The following is a 21,726-nucleotide window of genomic DNA, read 5'->3' on the forward strand; positions in this document are numbered from 1 at the left end:
CTGCCAGACATATCTGTGACTTACCATTATTTTTACTTAAGTATCTTTTAGTCCAAACATAACGGACTGTGAAGACTCCAAAACCAAACAGAACTAGACCCAAAAGAAATATGAGTTGCTCATTCAAGTAAAGGGCAAGCAAGGGAGGCAAGACTTACCCACCCACCCCCTCCAGCAATGTGCTCTCCATTCCCCTTGAAAAATGACTGCAGCATGAAGCTCTAGAGGCAATGACATATGGGGAAAATATGTGCTGCCAAAGCCAGAGGGAAACCATGTCAAGAAAGAAAAACAGACATGAAGTACCTGACCTAATTAGAAGAGACACAAGTACATCTGAAAGAGAGATGAAGGGAAGGGGCACTGAGAAAAGACCATTACCCTGAAAGTAATTTTTGTAGGCTTCTGCAAAGGCCTAGAGATGATGGGCTGATACTGCCCTCCTGTGAGAACATAATTAAGACCCTTCCCCAGGGTACACTGGACCTTTACACATGAAGGAAGCATCAGCCCACACCAACAAGAAGCCCCAAAACAAAATACATGTCCTTTGTCATGGGGGTCACCAAGAACACAGGAGAAGAATGACAAACAAGAATCTGAGTGGGTACAAAATACACAAGAAAGACTTATACCATTGGGATGCCACATTTAAGTACTGACCAAGACCAGATGGTATTATAGTTCATGGTTATTTACTTACCTTGTGATAAACAGGAATATTTCATGATGTGTAAAGTAGTTAAAAGCAACAGATTCTCAGCCTTAGAGCTTGTTAAAATGAATAAGCATCATGAAATCTCAAATAAAGTGGTACTTACATTCATCCATGTGCCCTCTGGTTCTTGTACATACATCCATATCACATTGCATGGTTATAACCACTATACATATACATATATAATTTTGCAGCCTACACTATGGTAAGTTTTTGCTAGCTATATTCTTTCGCATTACTAAGCAACCATCAAAACTCAACAACTTGAATGATTTCAGTATACAATGCCAAAATTACCTTTTATCCGTGTGGCAAATTTTCTAGGCACGGTTTCCTTTTGGTTATAATTACCTTTTTCACGGTAGAGTTAGAGAAAAGAAGACTATCTTCTTCTTTTCTGACTCTTTCACCTTATTACAACTTACAAGATTATTGCTCACTTAGGGATTTGATAATTAGCCAATTTTCTGCAGTCTTATGTTCAATGGATCCTAAGAGCAGCATAAATGTGTACTCTGATAATTAAATGTAAAGTTCTTGTCCATAATTCATAATTCTTGGGCTCTAACATAAATAATATTTTACTAGAAAATATAACAGAATAAAATCTCAAGCAAGCTTTCTTTATCTCACCAACTTTTCTTTCTCCTCCACATGTGGTATGCTGTATTAAAACTAGTTGCGTTTTTAAGCTACCCTGTTACAGGGTAGTGAAAGGAAGTGAGGTGTATCTGAGAAAGACGGACCCCAAGCAAGCCTTTGTAAGAAGATACTGCTCAGATATTCCTCTTCTTAATTAGGTACCATCAGTAAGTATCCCTCCCCTATTAGGGTTCACCTGCCAACTTAAGATGAATCTTAAGCACGCCCTTAAAATGAATATGGCTCAGCCCAGAAAAATAAACCAACTGATCTACCAGACAGGGTAATCTGAACTTCACACCCAATCTTATCTTCAATTGACACTGAAAAGCCAAGTGCCTACGTGAGCACAGTGTTCTAGCAATGGCAACAGGCTCCCACCCTTTGTGTCAAGAAGACCGCAGGGAATGTTGGAGGCTGTGGCAAGGCTCTCTCAGCCTGTGCTCTCTGCAAAAGAACAGCAGCAAGTTGGCTGCAGCCTATTAGAGCCGAATGGGAACACAGGGTTTGTGGTGCCAAATCTTCTGTATTTCAAGACATGGGAAATGTGGATGTTTAAGAGTGTGAAATCTCTCGATTTTTCAAGGCTGGCAACTTACTAGCATTTTAAAAGAACACCTCTGTGTGCCAGATCCAGCTTACCAGTTTGAGACCATGGCTCTAGATTCAAGAGTTCTAAACTCTTTTAAGTCTGCGTAATCCATCTGTGCGGATTCGTATGCTGACTACTTGGATTCCAAGAGAGATCACATTAATATCCATGGCACACATCAAATCATTATGACTACTATCTTTCAGAATTTTATTTGGTGAATATTTAAAAAAACTGCCAAATCAATAATGAAAATAACCATATGGCAGTTACACAAATATTTCCTAAATATAAAAATGTATTCAATCCATTAACAATATTATCATTTCTTCAGTACAAATCAGAGTAGTCCTATTTTACCCAGCTCATGTGCCTGCTAACAATTATGTTGTGAGGGCTGGAAAGATGGCTTAGTGGTTAAGGGTGCTAGCTGCTTTTCTAAAGGAGCCAGGTTTGATCAGCACCCACGTGGCAGCTCACAAGAGATTATAAATCCAGTTACAGGGAATCTAGTGCCCCCTCCTGGTTTCCTCAGGGACTGTACAGACACATATGCAGACAAAATAAGACACATAAAATAAGTCTTTTGTTTTTTATTTTGTGCTCAACTGTGTTCCAAATAATTTTATAAACTGAAGGCAAGCCAAATAGAATAATATAGATTCCTACAATTATAAACTTTGTGGAAGATAAATGCTGTATAAAGTTTAAAAGGGACACATCATTTTAAAATTTCTACCATCCTCCTGAGGAAATTGCAAACTCCATTTTCCTGAATGGTTTAATTCGACCCTAAATAACTTTAAAAATAGGGTGTGAAATACAGAACTTCCATTTCTTCTCTTTTGGGGGCTTTTGGTCCTAGGCACAGCTGTTGCTCCAACAGTATCACCTACTTGTTCATACCCGCTTATTACAGAGGAAGCAAAAGTTGTAGGCTCAAGAATCAGAGCGTAAGTGGGTAACTTTTTACAGAGCAATGTTCAGCCTCCTTATCTGGTGAAGAGAAAATGATCTAGGGCTTCCCTACGTCAGATCCACAGTACCTGACTTTTGTCATAACACTCCTGCCTTGGTACACAATGGGGCTCTGTGGATTAAAGGAAAAACATAAGATGTAGCAGTGTAACCCTGTGTGTTTCTGTAATGGTTGATTCAAAAGAATTGAGCAGCTTTACCTAAGTAGAGAAGGTGCCCACAGCAATGGCACCTCCTTATGTATGAAACTGGCAACCTTGACAAGTACAGTGCTCCCAAGTATCATGTCCCTTGAATAAATAGAGACTGGGGGACAAAAGGAAGCAGCCATTTCTACATGGTACCTAAAGTAGACCTCTCTTAGATGTCTCTAGTTATTTTTACAGATGGATGTCCTGTCTCTTGAGGAGAAATAAGGAAGCCTGGATTATCACAGGGCATAAAGCAGCCCCCCAGTTGAAGGAAACAGAGGATGTCTAGCCAATGAATGTCCAGGCAGTGTGGCTACATGCACCAATATAGCATGGCTTCTTCTAAACTTGAAGGCAAATTTAAAAAAACAAAACAAAACACATTGGCTCAGGCTACTGTGACCCAGAAGAAACACTCTGGTGTTCCTACCACCAGGTTTGACAGTGGCCTGACATCTTTCACCCAGGACAGGAAGTGTCTTCGGACTTGATGTCCAGTCACCACGAGGAGTCCCCTTCTACTCAGAGCAGTGGTCATCCCATGCAGCTTCTCTGCTCCCCACGACAGCACCTGCCACTTTTTACTTTTATGCTACCAAGTTCAAAGCAAATGAGCTTTTTGCTAGAAAAAAAAAGGCACTCCCCAGAGAGCTAACAGTCAGGGTAAGCAGTGATATTGGTCAGGCCCATTAAGATAAATCTTCTTCAACTTCTCAAAGAAATAAAACACATTGTACAATGCTCAAAATTGGAAAATCAGAGATCAGCATAAGAATCCATAGCAATGAATAACTCTCACCTCACACAGGATGTGTTCCAGAAGGACTGGGCACAGCTAAGAACAGCTACCAGTTGCCTAAATTGAAAAAAAAAATAGCAAAATTACCTTTTTAGAATTAAAGTCATCAATTAAAAAAATTATTTTCCTTTGAAAAGACTCATAGCAACACATTCTCCTTTGTATTTACAACCCGAAGAGCTAACGGAGACCAGCCAAGATGTTCTGCATACTTCTCCAAATGTCTGTTTATCATATAACATTAGCCCTGGCAGTGGACCTGGCTCCCTCATTATCAAGCTGTATTAGCTCAAACTCTCAGCATTGTTAGGGAAGTGAGCTCATGGCCTATTTCAGTTTTAAATTAACATTTGGCAATCACTCTGGTAATCAAAACAAATGATTCAGTCATTTAGAATAGATTTATTAGTTGGACCTTTCTCCCTTTCTCTTTTAGCATCTTTAGAATATTCTGCCACAGGAGGGCTCTGATCCATCCAGAGTGTAGACCACAAGTCACCAGAGTAATAGCTGTTGCCATGGAGATGAGGTTATCTCCCACCCACAACAGGATTAGGATGCAGGCTAGTTTGCAGGCTCTTCCCTGCATGGATGGAGCTGTGGTACTAGGAAACAGGTGTCTCCTGGCTGCTGCTATCCATGACACAAATGCACAACAGTGTCCTCCGAACACACAGGCAACTGCCCCATGAGCCCATACACATCCCCATTTTCTACCTTTTATCACTTGTAAAGGGAACCTGGTAAAATGACAGCTCCCCAAGGAGGTCCCTGTTTGGGTTTCGTTTACTTGAGAAAGGATCTCACCATGTGATCCATGCCAGCTTCAAACTGAGGATCCCTACCTCCACCTCCCCCACTGTTGGCATCACAGGTATGTGTCACCACAATCGGCTGCCAACTGTTTTGTTCCCACACCCGGAACAGGCTGTCAGGGAGTTTCAATGGGAATAGGACAAACATAAACCAAGCTTACAACCAGGCTCGGAATCCCTCCTGTATCCCCACAACCGCTTCCAGGCTGGTTATCAAACAGGCAGTGACTACAGATTGAAGTTTATGTGTGTGCTAGACAGGAGCTGCTGTAGTTCATTTTACACACTAACAAATTCATCTGTTTAGGAAACCTTAACGATGACTTTCTGAGATAAGGACAACTATTCTGAAGTCCAAATGGGCAAACTGTTGACTAAAAAGGACAGGGTTCTTCAACCTGGGCTCATATGGGGCTCACAGAGACTGAAATAATCAGGGAGCCTGCATGGGTCTGTCCTAGGTCCTCTGCAATGATGTTATGGTTGTGTAGCTTGGTGTTCTTGTGGGATTTATAACAGTGGGAGCAGGGGCTAGCTCTGCCTCTTCTGCATCCTTCGGGTATCCTTTCCTCCTACTCGGTTGCCTTGTCCAGCATTAATAGGAAAGAAAGTGCGGAGTCCTATTGCAACTTCATATACCATGTCTGCTTGATATCCATGGGAGGCCTGCCATTTTCTGAAGAGAGATGGAGGAAGAATGGATAAGGAGGGCAGAGGGGAGGTGGGGAGAGGGAATGGGAGAAGAGGAGAGAGGGGTAGCTGAGGTTGGGATGTAAAAAAAAATAAAGAAAATATGTATATATATAAAAAGTAAGAGATCAAAGTATTTCAGAAATTAAAAATATAAATAACTCAAAAAGAGGACTTTTTTGGTTTTGGCCACATTAAGCTGTGTCAGCGGGAAAAAGAATTGTTTAGAAGCATTCTCAAAGGACTATCTTATGCTCCCCTTCCCACCAACACAGGAGGAAATATTATCTAATACTACAACATCATTGTTATTGATTTCATGTCACATTTTGTTCGTGCTAGAGGACTTTAAATGGCTCGTGGTGGCCAACACAAAGCCCTTCGTTCCTATTTCTAGGTAGGATGCATGGCATACAGATACAAAAGTCTCACTCACAGCTGCTCATATGTAACTTACTGCTCACAGAAGGTGCCACACCCTTTCATGCAGCTGTGAAAGAACACAGCATGTTACAGCTGGTTTACACACAGGCTGCCAGACTCACACAGGGTGGGGCGAAACACTGGCTCCACCTTACATTAGCTGCCCAACCTCTCCCTCCTGAACTTCCTAATAGTAACCAACCCACAAAGGCAAAGAATCAAACGCACAGGGCGCACATAGCTGTTACTCGCAGAATATTAGCTACACAACCATTTCTTACAGCAGACAGGCAGTTAAAATGCTATCGATGTGGATAACTATAAACATTCCCGCAGATACTTGATACCAAATATATTCATCAGACTCAACCAATTTTAATTCCAAACTTCATCTCCTCACACTCTAGCTTCCAAATACTATTACATCTTCCCCTTCTAGAACTGATTATTCCTGGAGATAGATGCAATTTATACTGGGTTCTACTCAGAAGGAATTTGGTTCTCTACTTGAAAAGTCAGGTACCTTCCCTCCTAAGATCTTGGCTTTACAAACACCTTCTCTTCCTGCTCACCACCTATACACTTCTTGCTGGGTAGGAAGAGGCTACCAGTTCGAAGATGCTGAAGACTTCTATTAGCAGACCAGGATACTGGCTACTCATTTCACAAGTCCTTGCATCGTATATAATGTTCTCTGACACCCTCCAGAGGGCAGAAGAGAGAAAGGTTCAAGCTGAGGAGTCAAAACTCACACACTGGGATCCAACTGAGCCCAAAGGAGCTATTTTCCCTTCCATAATTCAGAGTTTCCTCAACAGTGACCAGGAGAAAATTTACGGTGGGACTTGAACTGCATCTGTGTCTTCATTTCACTTTTTTTTTCTGTACTAGTGTGTTCCACTTAACATCATTTTGGGTTGTATTGCCTGTGTGCCATTTTCCATATGTAAAATATAACTGTGGCTTTGATCAGACATAATGTATAATATCGTGCCAACAATATTGTGCAAAAAAAATTTTTTTTAAAAAACCCAGGAGGACAGCCAAACACTGGGTAAATGTCATAATACCAAAGTAATCTAAAGCAAACTGGAATATATTTAGGGTATATGCTTTCAAATAAATCATGCTAATCTTATCCTATTCTGACAAATTAGTAACTCAAATTAGAAATGCCATTAATGAGCCTGACACATCATTTTAATGATGTTTAAGACAATGGGGTTTAACAAAAGTATTGTGGTCATAGACACTGATGACTCTATCATTACTTTCAGTCAAGCTTCAAGGATCCCCAAGTTGCTAATTTAGTGAATTACATGAAAAAAAAAATAAAATGCAGAGATGATGTCTGTTGAAATAAACTTAAATGACCAGTTGAATCAATCAAAATGGATGATCTCCATGGATTCACTGTCTCAGATGCTTTGGATATGATTGTCATGGTAACCATCCCTTAATCATGTTCTTCAGGAGATTCTCTTCCACCTAAGAAATCAAAGAGGCATGAACCCAAGTATCCCCTTAATTAGAAATATTTGTGATGGTAACCAGTAGGCTCAGACTTCTCGTTCACCCTCCTGTTATCTATTTCCCTACTTGTGTTAATATGGGAGTCTGAAACAGTGGCATATGTGCCATTCAAACCATACTTTCAATGATGCCATAAAATGCAATAATAAATACAGCTGAAATGTCTGCTGGTTCCCTCTAGAAGAACTGAAAATAATTTATTAAGAGTAAATGATTCGGGCTAGAGAGATGGCTCAGTGGTTAAGAGCACTGACTGTTCTTCCGGAGGTCCTGAGTTCAATTCCCAGCAACCACATGGTGGCTCATGACCATCTGTAATGGGATCTGATGCCCTCTTCTGGTGTGTCTGAAGAGAGCAACAGTGTACTCCCATAAAATAAATAAATAAATAAATAAATAAATAAATAAATAAATAATTCATTTAAGAGATGCCTTATTTCAATAATTTCAACATAAGACCTGCAACATAGCCAGTTACTCAGTAAGCATTAATATAATAAGCAAAGCAACTTTTAAAGTATGTTTCAGTCATATAAATGTACCACAGCCCAAGTTTTGTTATTTAAAGAAGATTAGGTATATAGTATATCTGATAACATGCTTATACTCTAAAAAAATAATTACATACAATTTTCTATATTTATGTATTCATCCATGCCTTTAATCCCAGCACTCGGGAGGCAGAGGCAGGCAGATCTCTATGAGTTTGAGGCTGACCCCATCTGCAGAGCTAGTTCCAGGACAGCCACAACTACACAAAGAGATCCTGTCTAGAAACCCTGACTCCCCAACCCTGCCCCAAAATTTGGAACACTTCATAAATTTGCTAATCATCATTGTGTATGGCCATGTTAATCTCGTCTGTATTGTTCCAATTTTACAACGCATGCCGTTTCACTGAGTATTTGTTTTAGTTTTGGGGTGTGAGGAGGTGTGCTCACTTGTGAGAATACACATGAAAGTCACTTTCTACTTTAATCTTTAAGACAGTGACTCTCACTGAACCCAGAGCTCACTAATTGGCTACATAGTCTAGTCAGCATGTCCAGGGACCTCCTATCTCCACTCTCCCTAGCACTGGGATTACACACTTGTAACCCTGCCTAGGTTTTTTTTTTTTTACATGGGGTCTAGGGATCTGAACTCCAGTCAAGATGCTAGTGTGGCAAGCACTTTATCCACTGAACTATCTCCTTAATCCTTCTACATTTATTTAAGTGCTCTTCACAACTTAGAGATAATTCTATCACCATATACAGCTTTGGGAAAATCAGTTCTCGTCCTTAAAGGCATCTGCTCTATGTGCTGCATATTTAAGGCTGCAATCAGTCCAGATTTTTCTAAAGATTTGATTTCATTCAAAAACTAAAAAGTGCACAGATTTCCCAAAGTTAGAGGAATGAGTATTTTTAAGCTTTCCACTGGAATAAGTGGGAACCTGTGTTAATAGGTTTTCAATGCAGCCTAGAGATGTGTCTTTCCTCTAAACCAGCAAACTGTGGAGGAATGAAAACAACCCTCTTGCCATTCTGGATTCCAAGACTAAAGACGGGGAAGCTCTTTCCACACCCATGGCTTCTCATACAAGTTTCAGGGACCTCTGGCCAAAAGACAGAATAAGAAAATATATTTGTCCACTTTTATTGCAATGTTAAAATATGAATAATATTTACAAATTCCAAGAGCCATTAAAATAGAAGATAGGAAACTAGACCTATTAGGCACTGGCCAAAGAATGTGCACAAAGGCACGTGTCGTCGAATGCAGCAAGAAAAAATGAAGTGACAGATATTTGCTAAAGTCAAAAGGTAAAACCTTGACATTTTTGTCCTCTGCCCTAATGTTCGACGATATGTTTGTTGTGTTTTAAAAATAAGAAGATAAATGTTCTTTCAATGACCATTACAGTGGCTCCCAAGTAAAACAAATGATAAAATAAAAATTTGCTTAATTGACTGAGAGAGGCCTGAATTAGTCATTGCCAAGTTTACAACTTTCCCACAACTCCAAGCATTCTTTCACTTAAAAAAAAAAAAAAAAAAAAAAAAAAACAGCAGCATTTTCCCACTCTGTCATGATGACTATGGGTAGCTTTTTAGGCATGTATAATTTCTATTTTTATATAACTCTCTGTAGACCACTCCCCAACTTAGAGCTAAATGAAAGCCATGAAGGACAGAGGACTGTATAGAGCCATTGTGACAATTCTGACAGCTGTACCAGAGCACTGGTCCTCCTGGATGCTCAACCACGACTACCACTAGATCCTTCCCATGCTTCATGAACAGACGTTCACATTTTTCTTTCTTACCATCTCCACAGTCCAAGCTGTCTGTTAAGCAGACCGATTACATCATCCAACTTAAAAAAAAAGATTTATTTATTTATTTATTATATGTAAGTACCCTGAAGTTGTCTTCAGACACACCAGAAGAGGGCGTCAGATCTAGATGGTTGTGAGCCACTGCCTCCAGAAGAGTACTCAGTGCTCTTAACTGTTGAGCCATTTCTCCAGCCCTTATCATCCAACTTTTAAAAATGTTACCTTTCTCTGTATTTTGTCTGCAGGCGTGCCTCTGAACCACCTGTGTACCTAGAGCCATACTGACAGGAAGAGTGTGTCAGAACTCTGGGAACTGGAGTTGCAGGCGGTTGTGAGCCCCCATGTATGTGCTAGGAATTAAACTCAGGTTCTGCAAGATCACCTAGTGCTGGCAACCACTCTCTAGCTCCTCGTCAGACTTTGTTGGGCAAAATCTCTTCTTTAGGTAGCTGTCAAAACAATCATGATATATTTATCATCTCACATGTTTTATACCCTTTCTCTCTCTAAAATAACCTTCCTCTGCCATGATCTAAGAGCCAAGGTCTTTACCATAAAACACAATTCCTTTCACTGGGACCCTGGCCTGCTCTTCGCAGCCCCAGCTCTGGCTACCTCATCACCTTTAGAGTTCTACTCTGATAAGGAACCCTAGGTGTTACTCCCCTCTAAACCAAAACTGGCTACACTGGGAGCCAGAGAGACTAGTGATGTATGGGTAGTGTTATGGTTTGAATGTGCCCCCTCCAAAATTCAGGTGGTGGAACTTAATGGCCAGTGAGTGTGACACTTATTACTAGGTAGACCCTTTAAGGGGATTGGAGCGCCAATGCTCCTCCCTCTTGGATGAAACTAAAGACGGTACATAAAAGGTTCCACTGCAGTGTTGAGGCCGCTAGCCTTTCTGCCTTTCCCCTCATCTGGTGCTCGTGCCAGGTAGCCCACTTTCCCAGTGCTTTAACTAAGCCAGGAACTCCCCTTCCTCTTTCCTCCATCAGTCTTCCTTGGTGCAAGAATGTGAATATTTCCATATTCTCTGAGGTTCATTTTTAAACATAAACAACAAGGCAGCATTAAGACGCAGGGAAGTGGCTTAACAATGGAGGATTAAACCTTGGTGAGTCAGATTCGGGTCCCTTACAGAAGGGCTGACAGAGTTCACCTCTAGGCCTTCCACTGTCCTTCATCTGATGAAAACATCATCCCTTCACTCCAGAGGCATCAAGACACCATGCTGTAAGTGCAAAGCAGTCCTCAGCAGACAATCAATCTGCTGCCACCTTCATTACGGACTACTCAGCCTCCAGAATGATGAGAAATAAACTTCTGCTCTTTTTAAGCCACCCAGTCTTGGATAGTCTCTTATAGCAATAAAGAACGATAGAGCACATCCGACGTAGTTACCTGTGGTGAATCCTAGATGTAGACCAAGTTGAAAATCACTGTCCCAATTTCAGATAGCACATAGTAATCAAATAGTAGTGGATATCAGATTACCTAATGTGGACCCTTTCCCTGGCACAGGTGGCAGAGCCCCGTCCCCAGCACTCCTCATTCAGCCGGCTTGGGTAGAGCTCATGAACTTGAATTTCTAACAAGGTTCTAGGACCTAGAATCTAGGTGATGATGCTCTTTGCTCCGGGTCCAGGGACCCACACAGAGAAGCACTGGTGTGTAGCTATAATCAGTACAATGATATCATATAAATAGATATACTATACAACAAATAGTAATTAAGAAACAAATAGTAATTCTATACCTATAGATTCTCTGAAAAAAAATTTGACAGGGTCTGTCTATGTAGCCTTGACTGTCCTGGAATTCATTATGTAGACCAGAGGTAGATCTGCCAACCAACCTCTACCTCCTTAGTTCTGAAAGAAAAAAAGCATGTACTGCCACACCCAGCCCCTTCCCTGAAATATTAAACTACTGGTATTTCAGATTTGGGGTTACTTTCTCCTAGATTGTGTAATATTTGTGCAGATTTTATCACATAAGAATCCCTAATCTGAAATATGAAATGTCCCAGTACTGGAGCATTTAAGAATATTTTAGCCTTGTGCATCTCATTTAGACACAAGAGAATGTAGCTTTCTCTGAAATATCCACACTTGGTTTAGACAATCCAGTAGACTGTCTTTTTATAAAGCGAAGCCTCAGTGGAGGAATAGCCTTCCCAGAAAAATCAAATGATCCTCAGGGTAGCGTTCTAAATTCCTCGCTCTCCCCACTCCCTATACTGCCCCACCCAGTTCAATACTCTTTCTACCACATCCTTGCTGTGTTGCTAACAGCATATTCAATTATAGCGCCCATTCCTTGCCTGGAGATTGATTTTTACTGGTCTCCACCCGTGTGTATGTTTTTGAGATGAAGCACTGACTAAGCGTTTGCTGCTTTTCCTTTCTGAGGGACTCAGCTCCTTCGTAGCCTTTGTAGCCACATGCGTTCTGCCCACTATCTGCTACAGGAACAATGACAAAACAAATAAAGAGAATGAATGTGGGTCTGAAACATGGCAGGGTTGATAACCAAATTTACAAGGTAACACGATGTCTGCTTCCAAATTCCCTGTCAGAAAACCTTGCCTACCATTTTATTCTGAAGAAACTATGACAGCAATAACGTTCTGAGTGTAAGAAATTAATATAAAAGTACAGTGCGCTGATGGTTGTGATCTGCTGGCCAATCTTTGTGTCATGCAGGACCCCTCCTTCTTCTTTAAAAGATAATCCCAAAATAACCACAGTAAGGATAAAGAAGAGAAGGGGAAACTAGAGATGGCAAGAAGCAAGAGAGTAACATGCCTACCCTTTAACCAGTGCCGTTATCTTCCCCAGTCGTTCCAGGTAAAGCCAACCTTCCACATCCACAGGTTGCACATCCATAGATTCAATCAACTTTTCATGGAAAAAGTTCAGGAGAGAATATTGCATGCATGTAGTGTATATACAGTTTTCTCTTGTAACTATCCCAAATATTATGGCAATGGGTACCGAGCATTATATTACCTTAAGTACTGTAAAGAATATGGTTTAACATTTACAGAAGGACACATATAGGTCATACGCACGTACACGCATTCTAGGGGTAGGGTTCCTGCTTTGTGTCATGCATTTTTGTAGGCTTTGACAAATGTTGGGAGTAGATAATATCTTTTCAGTACACTCTGAAGAACACTAATTGACTGTTAACTATTTAAGCATTGTTAAAGGAACCATCACAGGAATATCATAAACCCTTTCTTTAGTTTTACTGATTCATTGTTCGAAGACTTTTGTATAAAGTAGCCCAGGAAATACATTGTTTTGGTTCTCTAAATACCAGCCTTTCACGACTCCCCAACCTCCAGTGTGGCTCCAAACTTGAAAGGAGTCTCAAAGTTTTATTGGATCACGAAATGAAAAGTCGGAAACACTGTCCCAAAGATGCTCGCTCCAATTCCTGTTTGCTGACCACTCTATCTGAAGACATTTACAAAATGGCTTTTTTAAGAGACAGCAGAGGCAGCGCAGAAGAAGGAGCATGAGGAGACAGGAAAGACACATAAAGAGAAAACCAGGAAGGAAGACAGAGAGGGCAGCCACAGGGCAAAACAGGAGTGGCAGGGGAGCGGGCACAGACCAGGGTCACAACTATCAATAGAATGGCAGCAAAACACTTCCTGACTTTTGAATTCTTTTGACAGTAAAAGAGAAAGGGATGGATTGCAGCTGGCTACAGTAGCCCCTAACTTCCCCCAAAGAAGTATTCACTTAATTCAATAGTACAGATGAGAATCAACAACTAAATATACTAAAAGCCCGTTCTACACATAAATATGTAAACAGGGGTATGTAATCTATGCACAGAAAGTCCCAAATCTGTTGGAAGGTTCATGGGTTATTCATATTAACTGACTGTGTCTCTGTGTGTACCTGGAGATACAGATGTTACCACCATGAGCCACATCACTTCTCCATTATATGATTCCAACCCTGATTATCACTGAGCTAGAAAAGAAAAAAAACCCTCCGACTGAATTTCTCTGTGCTCTAAGTGTGTGTGCAAGCCCTAAACACTATCCTGTCTTACCTCTTCCCCAGGCCCTCGTGCTGGAATTGCAAGTATGTGCCCCATATACTCGACTCTTTTAATGTGTGTGTGTGTGTGTTGGTTAGTCAAGCTCCAATCTTCATGTTATACAGCAAGTACGTCACCAACTAAACTACCTACTTCCCTGGCCCCTGCTGTACCTTCTCTATTTAGACAAACAAGTACCTACCATTTTGTTTCCATTGCCTATAATATTCAGTATAAAATGCTCCATGGCTATTAGCTATTAAAGTTATTAGTTATTAACAATAGGCAGTACCATACACTGTATGGTGTGGATAGTATACCACACCATTTAGGTTTGCACAAGTATATTCTCATGTTTGAAAAAAAAAACTCCTGACAAGTTTCTCAGAAAATATACCTATCATTTAGTAACATAACTGTATATAAACAAACATTTTTTCTTTTTCTTTTTCTTTTTTTGTTTCACCATTAAGTTTGAGGCAAAATTTCAATAGTTTCATTTCCTGCATTGTTTGTTTGTTTCTGTTTGGCAGTGCTGGGGGTTGAACTGGGAGCTTTGTTAATATAAAGTACTAGCTCTCCCACTGACCTCCAGCCCCAGCCCACTTTTCCTGTTCTTGAGCATTTGACTTTTCAGGAGATCAATGTAAGAAGGTACATGGCTCTAGTTAACACAAATGCTTCTTGCTTGGCTATAATTTGCCTTCAGTCCAAATATGTAATGAAACTAATGTGCTAAGTCATTTACTGAGGCGACCAGAAAATGTTTCAGAAAAGCCACACCTAGGGTTCCTCTGTAATGCTACTTTGCTTTAAATACAGAAAGACTGCATCTTGGCTACAAATCCAGGTTTGGTTTGGTTTTATAGAGGAGGATCTACAAATTTATAAAACTAGTTTGGAAAGGGGTTCTTGCACAAATGCATATCATCAGTAAGAGCAAGAGCCATAAGAGAAAATGGGGGAGGGGGGAGAATACATACCCTAACTATAATGGTAGTTTCGTGGGTATATATGTTTGTCACAACTAATCAAATTAGAGTTGTTAAATGGCTACCGTTTGTCATGTAGAAATGATACTTCAGGGCTGGTGAGATGGCTCAGTGGGTAAGAGCACCCGACTGCTCTTCTGAAGGTCTGGAGTTCAAATCCCAGCAACCACATGGTGGCTCACAACCATCCGTAATGAGATCTGACTCCCTCTTCTGGAGTTTCTGAAGACAGCTACAGTGTACTTACATATAATAAATAAATAAGTAAATCTTTAAAAAAAAAAGAAAGAAATGATACTTCATAAAGCAGACATTTAAGCAGTCCAGCTGCTTTATGTGCAGATACAAGTAGAAACCTGTGCACTGCCTCCTTTTCATGTGTGGGCTTGATTTCTTGTCTCCCTTTCTACATTTGGTTTTGGTGAGACTGTGTATCCCAATCTGGCCTCAAACCTATGACCCTCCTGCGCCCACCTCCCAAGTGCTGGGACTACAGGCATGTACCAACACACCCATTAAAGTTTCTTTCCTTAGTGTGATGTATTTGCTACATTGGAAAACTCCTTCTCAGTTCTTCTCAAAGAGTCTGAATCTCTTGTGGCATAGAAGGGGCTTGGTCTAGCATCAGGGTTCTTGTTTTCTCTCTCTCTCTCTCTCTCTCTCTCTCTCTCTCTCTCTCATATATATATATATATATATATATTATATATTATACAATATATAGTACATATTGTTGACATTTTGTTTATTCAAAATCATGAACTTTATAACTCACGTTTCTCTCCCTATTTTCCTTCCTCCCCTTCTCCTCCCCTTCTCTCCAGGTTTCTGGCAAACCTGGAGCAAAATTCACTCTAGCACCTCCTCCCCAGCACTTCCAGGCAGATGCCAGTTACCAGCTCCACAAACAGGAATGGTGCAGAGAAGCAGTGAACTCAGTTCGTCGATAAGCCAATCAATCCTTAAAGTCTTCCTAACAAATTGTGCATTGTACATTGTGTGAGCACTGAACAGGAGCCAACAGCCTTAACCACACTCAAAAGCAGAGTGAAGGACAACTCTTAAGCACAGTTAGTTTTATACTTCCTCAGCAAAGTGATTCTTCCAACAAACCTTCTGTATTCCCAGCTACCACTTTTGAAGAAAAACTACATTGACAACCATGTGGCTCCAGGTAGCTTATGCTCAACTTAAAAACAACAGAGAAGCTGAGGCAAAAGGACTGTAGCAACTGCCAAAGCCAGCCTGTGCTTCACAGTGAAACGCTGTCAAAAAAGAAAAAAAAAACCCATAAAAATACAACTTCATGGATATTACAAATTCCTTTTATTAGAATATGTTGGGAACATGTGTATCTTAGAATATATATGCCATATTTTACGTGGGCAAATAAAACATAACTTTGACAAGCACTGAAAACATGGTGATTTATTTTGATTGCTGCCCTTTTATTTAGGTTCCACTGCATTTTTAAAAAGTTCTCATGACTCCCCCGTCTGTATATTTTATATATATATATCCTAATTCAAAAGACAGTATATCTCAATAACTTAAATTGGAAGGAAAATCCACTCTCAGATGACAGACTCACTGCACTTTCAAAACCTACAAGTTGCTTGTGATGTACGGTATTCACTTGCAGGCACAGTGATAAGCCAGAGCAAAGGCTACTTGAAAATACACCCCTAGTCAAAGGGACAGTTTTCTCCTTTGTTCTATTCATTCCTCAGCAGTGTATCCACATGCACACATGCATCATTACATACCCTTTATAGCTGGTACCCTAGCTATAAAGAAAAACTGCTTTGCATTTCCATGTTGACATACACACCACACACACACACACACACATTTTTTTTCCGCTTTACTCTGTCACTAGGACATCTATATCTGGTGACACTACATCTTCTCACCTTACCACTACCCTAAAAAAATCATCCAAAGAGGAGAAATGGACCCAGCCCAGTCTATCTAGTATATATGTACAACAGTGGCAAATATGGATAAGAGAAAGGCGGAAGTAGTGGCTGGCAAATGTGCCACAAGAATGATCCTGAGGAAAGGGAAGTGGGCACAGTGAGACTGGCTGACAAGTCACCCTGAGGGTAGAAAGATGTGCAGTGGGCATACTGACAGAAGAGGCCCCACATAGCTACAGGAAAAAAAATGTCTTCCCCCATGAGAAAAGCAAAGAACCCTAAAGAACTAGTTTTTAACATTCTCTCTCTCTCATTCTCTCTGTCTCTGTCTCTGTCTCTGTCTCTGTCTCTCTCTCTCTCTCTGTCTCTCTCTCTTTCTCCTCTTCCCCTCTCGATGTGTCTCTGCGAGTAGGGGGGGGTGTATGTACATATGAATTTGATTCTAGGTGCCCACAGATCCCAGACTATCTATTTTTGAAGGGTTTGAATCCCAGGAAAGGAGAATTAGAGGTGGTTATACGCCAGCTGCCTGACATCGGTGCCGGGAACTGAACCAGATCTGCTGGGAAAACTACAAGTGCTCTTAACTGCTGAACCATCTTTCTAGACCTAAGAACTTACTTATTTGTAATAAGACTATTTTTTTAGCAACTACATTTTTATTAGATATTTTCTTCATTTACATTTCAAATGCTATCCCCTTTCCTAGTTTCCTCTCCGAAAATCCCCTATACCCTCCCCGCTCCCTCTGCTCCCCAACCCACCCACTCCAGGCCCTGGCATTCCCCTGTACTGGGGCATATAATCTTCGCAAGACCAATGGGCCTCTCTTCCCATTGATGGCCGACTAGGCCATCCTCTGCTACATATGCAGCTAGAGACATGAGCTCTGGGGGTACTGATTAGTTCATATTGTTGTTCCTCCTATATGGTTACCCATGGAAGGAGTTACAGATACAAAGTTCGGAGCTGAGACTGAAGGAAGGACCATCCAGAGACTGCCCCACCTGGGGATCCATCACATAAACAACCACCAAACCCAGACACTATTGCAGATGCCAACAGGATTTTGCTGACAGGACCCTGATATAGCTGTCTCCTGAGAGGCTCTACCAGTGCCTGGCAAACACAGAAGTGGATGCTCACAGTCATCTATTGGATGGAACACAGAGTCCCCAATGAAGGAGCTAGAGAAAGTACCCAAGGAAATGAAGGGGTCTGCAACCCTATAGGAGGAAGATTAATTTTTATTTCATATATATGACTATCTCACATGAATGGATATATACTACACAAGTGCCTTATGCCTGAAGAGGCCAGAAGAGGGCGTCTAATCCCCAGGGACTGCAATTACAGAGAATTATGAGTGACCATATTGGTGCTTGGAACCAATCCCAGGTCCTCTGCAAGAGCAGCAAATATTCTTATCCACTGAGCCCTCTTTCCAGCCCCACCCCTGGTAACATTTTTTGAGTGTCAGATTAAATAAAGTGTGTACATGTATCCATTAATGACTATAGTGTCAGAATCTACTATAACTTAATTTCCTACTTGGATCTAAAACAGTCATAAAATTTCAAATATCCCACAATTAGAATAGACATCTCATTTTATAGAAACAATACAAAACAAACAAAAACATTTTCATGGGGATGCCTTAATTGTGAGCTTCCAAAGAGTCTTAAAGCTGTCTTTCTCTGTCACACTTAAATTGGCATACTTGATGTGCCTGGGTCTAGCCAGGCAGGCTAGACTTATTGACCAGTGAGCCCTTCAGGATCCCCTTGGGTTCTCCTTCTAGACATTGAGACTACAAGCACGACCCCAGAGCGGAGACTGAATTCAGGACCTTGAGTTTAAATAGGGAGCCCTTTACCATGAAGCTATCTCACTACAGCTGGAGAGATGATGGCTCAGAAGTAAAGAGCCCTGACTGCTCTTCTAGAGGTCCTGAGTTCAAATTCCAGCAACCACATGGTGGCTCACAACCATCTATAATGGGATCTGATGCCCTCCTCTGGTGAAGACAGCAACAGTGTACTCATAGACATATAATAAATAAATCTTTTTTTAAAAAAGAAAAAAGCTATGTCACCTGCCCCCAAATCTGACATATTGAGGGCCAGGCCACCAAAAGTTCAATTCAATTTAGAAAAAAACCAAGAATCCAAGCCAGAATTTGTCATTAACTGAGCCTCATTTTCCTCACCTGTAAAAGGAAGGTGTGAATTTCTGCTATTGAAATCCTTACTAATCAGGCAGATAGAAGAGGAACATGGGCGAGTCCTTCTTCCCTTCTGTATCTAGTGGACAGGAGCAGGCCAGATGACAAGGCCAGCTCCCAGCAGCTTCCCCTTTCACCTGCAGTGTGCTTGTGACGAGCTAGCTGTGTAGCAGGAACCCAGTCTTTTGAGATTAGAAAACCTGAGAGGAGTTTTAAATTGGCAACTTTGGAATAGACTTGAGTCTACCATGAAAAACTGACTGCATTTTAAAGATTCATAAACAGTTGTCACAAACGTCTAGATCAGGCAGTTCTCAATCTGTGAATCACAACCCTTGTGAGGCTTGCAAATCCGATAATTTACATTGCAATAGCAAACTTACAGTTATGGTAGCAATGAAATAATTTTATGGTTGGGGTTCCCCACAACATGAGGAACTGCATTAAAGGGCCACAGCATTAGGCAGGTTGAGAACCACTGGTCTAGATGGTAGATCATATATGCTGCTCATTTTCTTCTCAAGGCCTTTCTGTATAACAGAGAAGTACTAATCTTATCATTGAAAGATCTAAGTTACAGAAAGGATTCTGTAAACTTACAAGTTCTACCAGATCTCCCATCTATCCGAATTTAGTTGGGGTGAGTCTAGGGAATGTAGGTCTGTAGCAGCGCACTAGCCTAGCATGCACAAGGCCTGTTTCCATACCCCACACAGCAAAGACTAAACTGAATCACAATCAGGGAGGTGGGAGCAAAACCAGGCATGCCTGCATGCAGTGGGTGATTAGCACTTGGCTGATTGCTGTGGTCAGAATCAGGACATTATTATCATAATCACAATCTATGGCTGACAGTCCTATATAGAAATCAAAACATGCATCTTATCTAAATAACAGCTCTTTTTTTCCCCCAGCACTCTCACCCTGGAGAATCATGGTTAAAATTCCTTTCCAACTTAAAATAAATTAAGTGAAACTTGAGGACCCTTTTCTGCCCTCTTTCCCTCCTCCCCTCCTTTCTCTGTCTCTCTGTGTCTGTCTCTCTCTTTCTCTGTCTCTCTGTGTCTGTCTCTCTCTTTCTCTGACTCTCTGTCTGTCTCTCTGACTCTCTCTCTCTCTCTCTCTCTCTCTCTCTGTCTCTGTCTCTGTCTCTCTGTCTCTGTCTCTCTCTCTCTCTCTCACACACACACACACAATGCTTTCCAGACAAAATATGATTGTTATTGGGCTGGTTATTTAAAATCTCTATTTTTGTGCTCTAAAACAAAACACATCAAAATTTAAGATAAATATTTGGCTCTCAAAACAAAACACCCCAAATGGAAAACACAAGTACAAATCTAATATTTATTATAGAAACAACTCCCATAGCAAGTATGAGTGTTCAAATTATATAAAAAAGAGAAAACTAGATGCTGTCATTAGTGAGTCCGGTAAGGCAGTTATAAAGAAGGGAAAGTGCCTGGCTGGATACCAATGTAGATAATGCCCAGGTTTGTGATTCTCTTCCTTAAAATTTCAGGCAAGTAAAGAGAATAAAGTTCTCCAAACTAAACATTGCAGCTCCTTTGGATAAGAAACAAAAATCCGCAATTGAATTCAATTCTCATCAGTTGAAGAGAGAACATATATTTACCTCCTTATTCTCAATGCCAGTACAGCAAAATCCATTGGCAACGTAGGACCAAGTGACTGACTCTCTGTCTTTTTGTTTCTGTCTGTCTCTCTCTCTGTCTCTCTCTGTATCTCCCTCTCCTTCTCCCTCTCCCTCTCTCAGGTCAGCTCAACACCAGTCTTCCTGGCAGGGACAGCACAGCGGCTTAGCCATGGAACCTCAACTCAAAACCCAACTCTGTCTCTTATCAGCTCTTCGGTCTGCAAACTCTTTTTGGTTGTTGTGCTTTGTGTTTTTATTGTTTTCATGACAAGGTTTCTCTATGTAGCCCTAACAAGGCTAGCCTGAAACTCCAAGTTCTGCCTACCTCTGCCTCGTAAGTGCTGGGATTAAAGGGGTGCAACCCCAGGCCTGGCCCCAAACTCAAACTAGGAAGCATGCACGACTCTGTAGAACTAAGAGTATCAAACTAGGTAGGCTGTGTCAACCCAACTAGCATACTTCCTGAAACGAGGTAGAAATAATTAAAGTTAGTTCCCTGTTCCCTGTTCTCCGCTGCCCTCTTTCCAAGCCTGGCCAAATTTATCATCCCTGGCTTCAATTAATGTCAAGCAAGCTCAATGGTACTTAGGACATACAGCAATTTTTATTTTTCCAATACCATACTCTATTTTTATTATAAAGAACTTGCAAATAAGAAAGTCTACATATACTAATGAACTTGAATAGCAATTTTAAAATTGTGCCAGTTAATATTTTTGAATGATGCCCACCACAAGGGAGACGATAAATTTCAGAAGATTTTTTTCTTCACTTCCAAGGACTAACCAGCAGTGAGACCCAAGGCAACTTATATCCCCTCTCTGAACCCGGTTCCTCCTTTACCAAAGAAGAGAAATATGTAATGTATGCAAGTACCTGGAACAGAGGGCCATAAACACAAGCTGTTATTCTAATTATTCAGTTTGGTGGGCAGGAACTAGCCACTTTGAAGTCTAATCAAATGAGCTCAGCCAAGTACTCTACAGGGTCACATGAGCACACTGCTATTGTCCTTTCCTCTCCTGGAATTATGTGTTCCTGTGTTAGCAAAGGAAATGACATCAACATCGGCATTACTGAGACTTCAAGTTGGACACATCTATACTGGGGTTGCTGCCCTGTAGGTTCTAGGATATTTAAGCAACATCCCTAGCCTCTAGTGACT

The 21,726-nt window shown here is 40.9% G+C and overlaps 1 protein-coding gene and 1 non-coding gene across 4 annotated transcripts in view; both read right to left on the bottom strand.

The window, feature by feature from the left end:
• Fhl1 (four and a half LIM domains 1) overlaps positions 1–21,726 on the bottom strand; it is a 60,474-nt gene that overhangs the window by 34,348 nt on the left and 4,400 nt on the right. For all 3 annotated transcript variants that reach the window (XM_021152964.3, XM_029473370.2, XM_085838170.1), the window contains exon 2: positions 3,921–3,977. The gene's annotated coding sequence lies outside the window, so the exon portion shown is untranslated. The remainder of the gene's footprint in view (positions 1–3,920; positions 3,978–21,726) is intronic.
• LOC115030141 (U6 spliceosomal RNA) lies at positions 8,181–8,286 on the bottom strand. Its single transcript, XR_003835766.1, has one exon. It is a non-coding gene; the product is annotated as a U6 spliceosomal RNA (small nuclear RNA).

This window comes from Mus caroli, unplaced genomic scaffold (genome assembly GCF_978045245.1).
Source record: "Mus caroli unplaced genomic scaffold, Mus_caroli_1 scaffold_5, whole genome shotgun sequence".
Classification (NCBI taxonomy): Eukaryota; Metazoa; Chordata; class Mammalia; order Rodentia; family Muridae; genus Mus; species Mus caroli.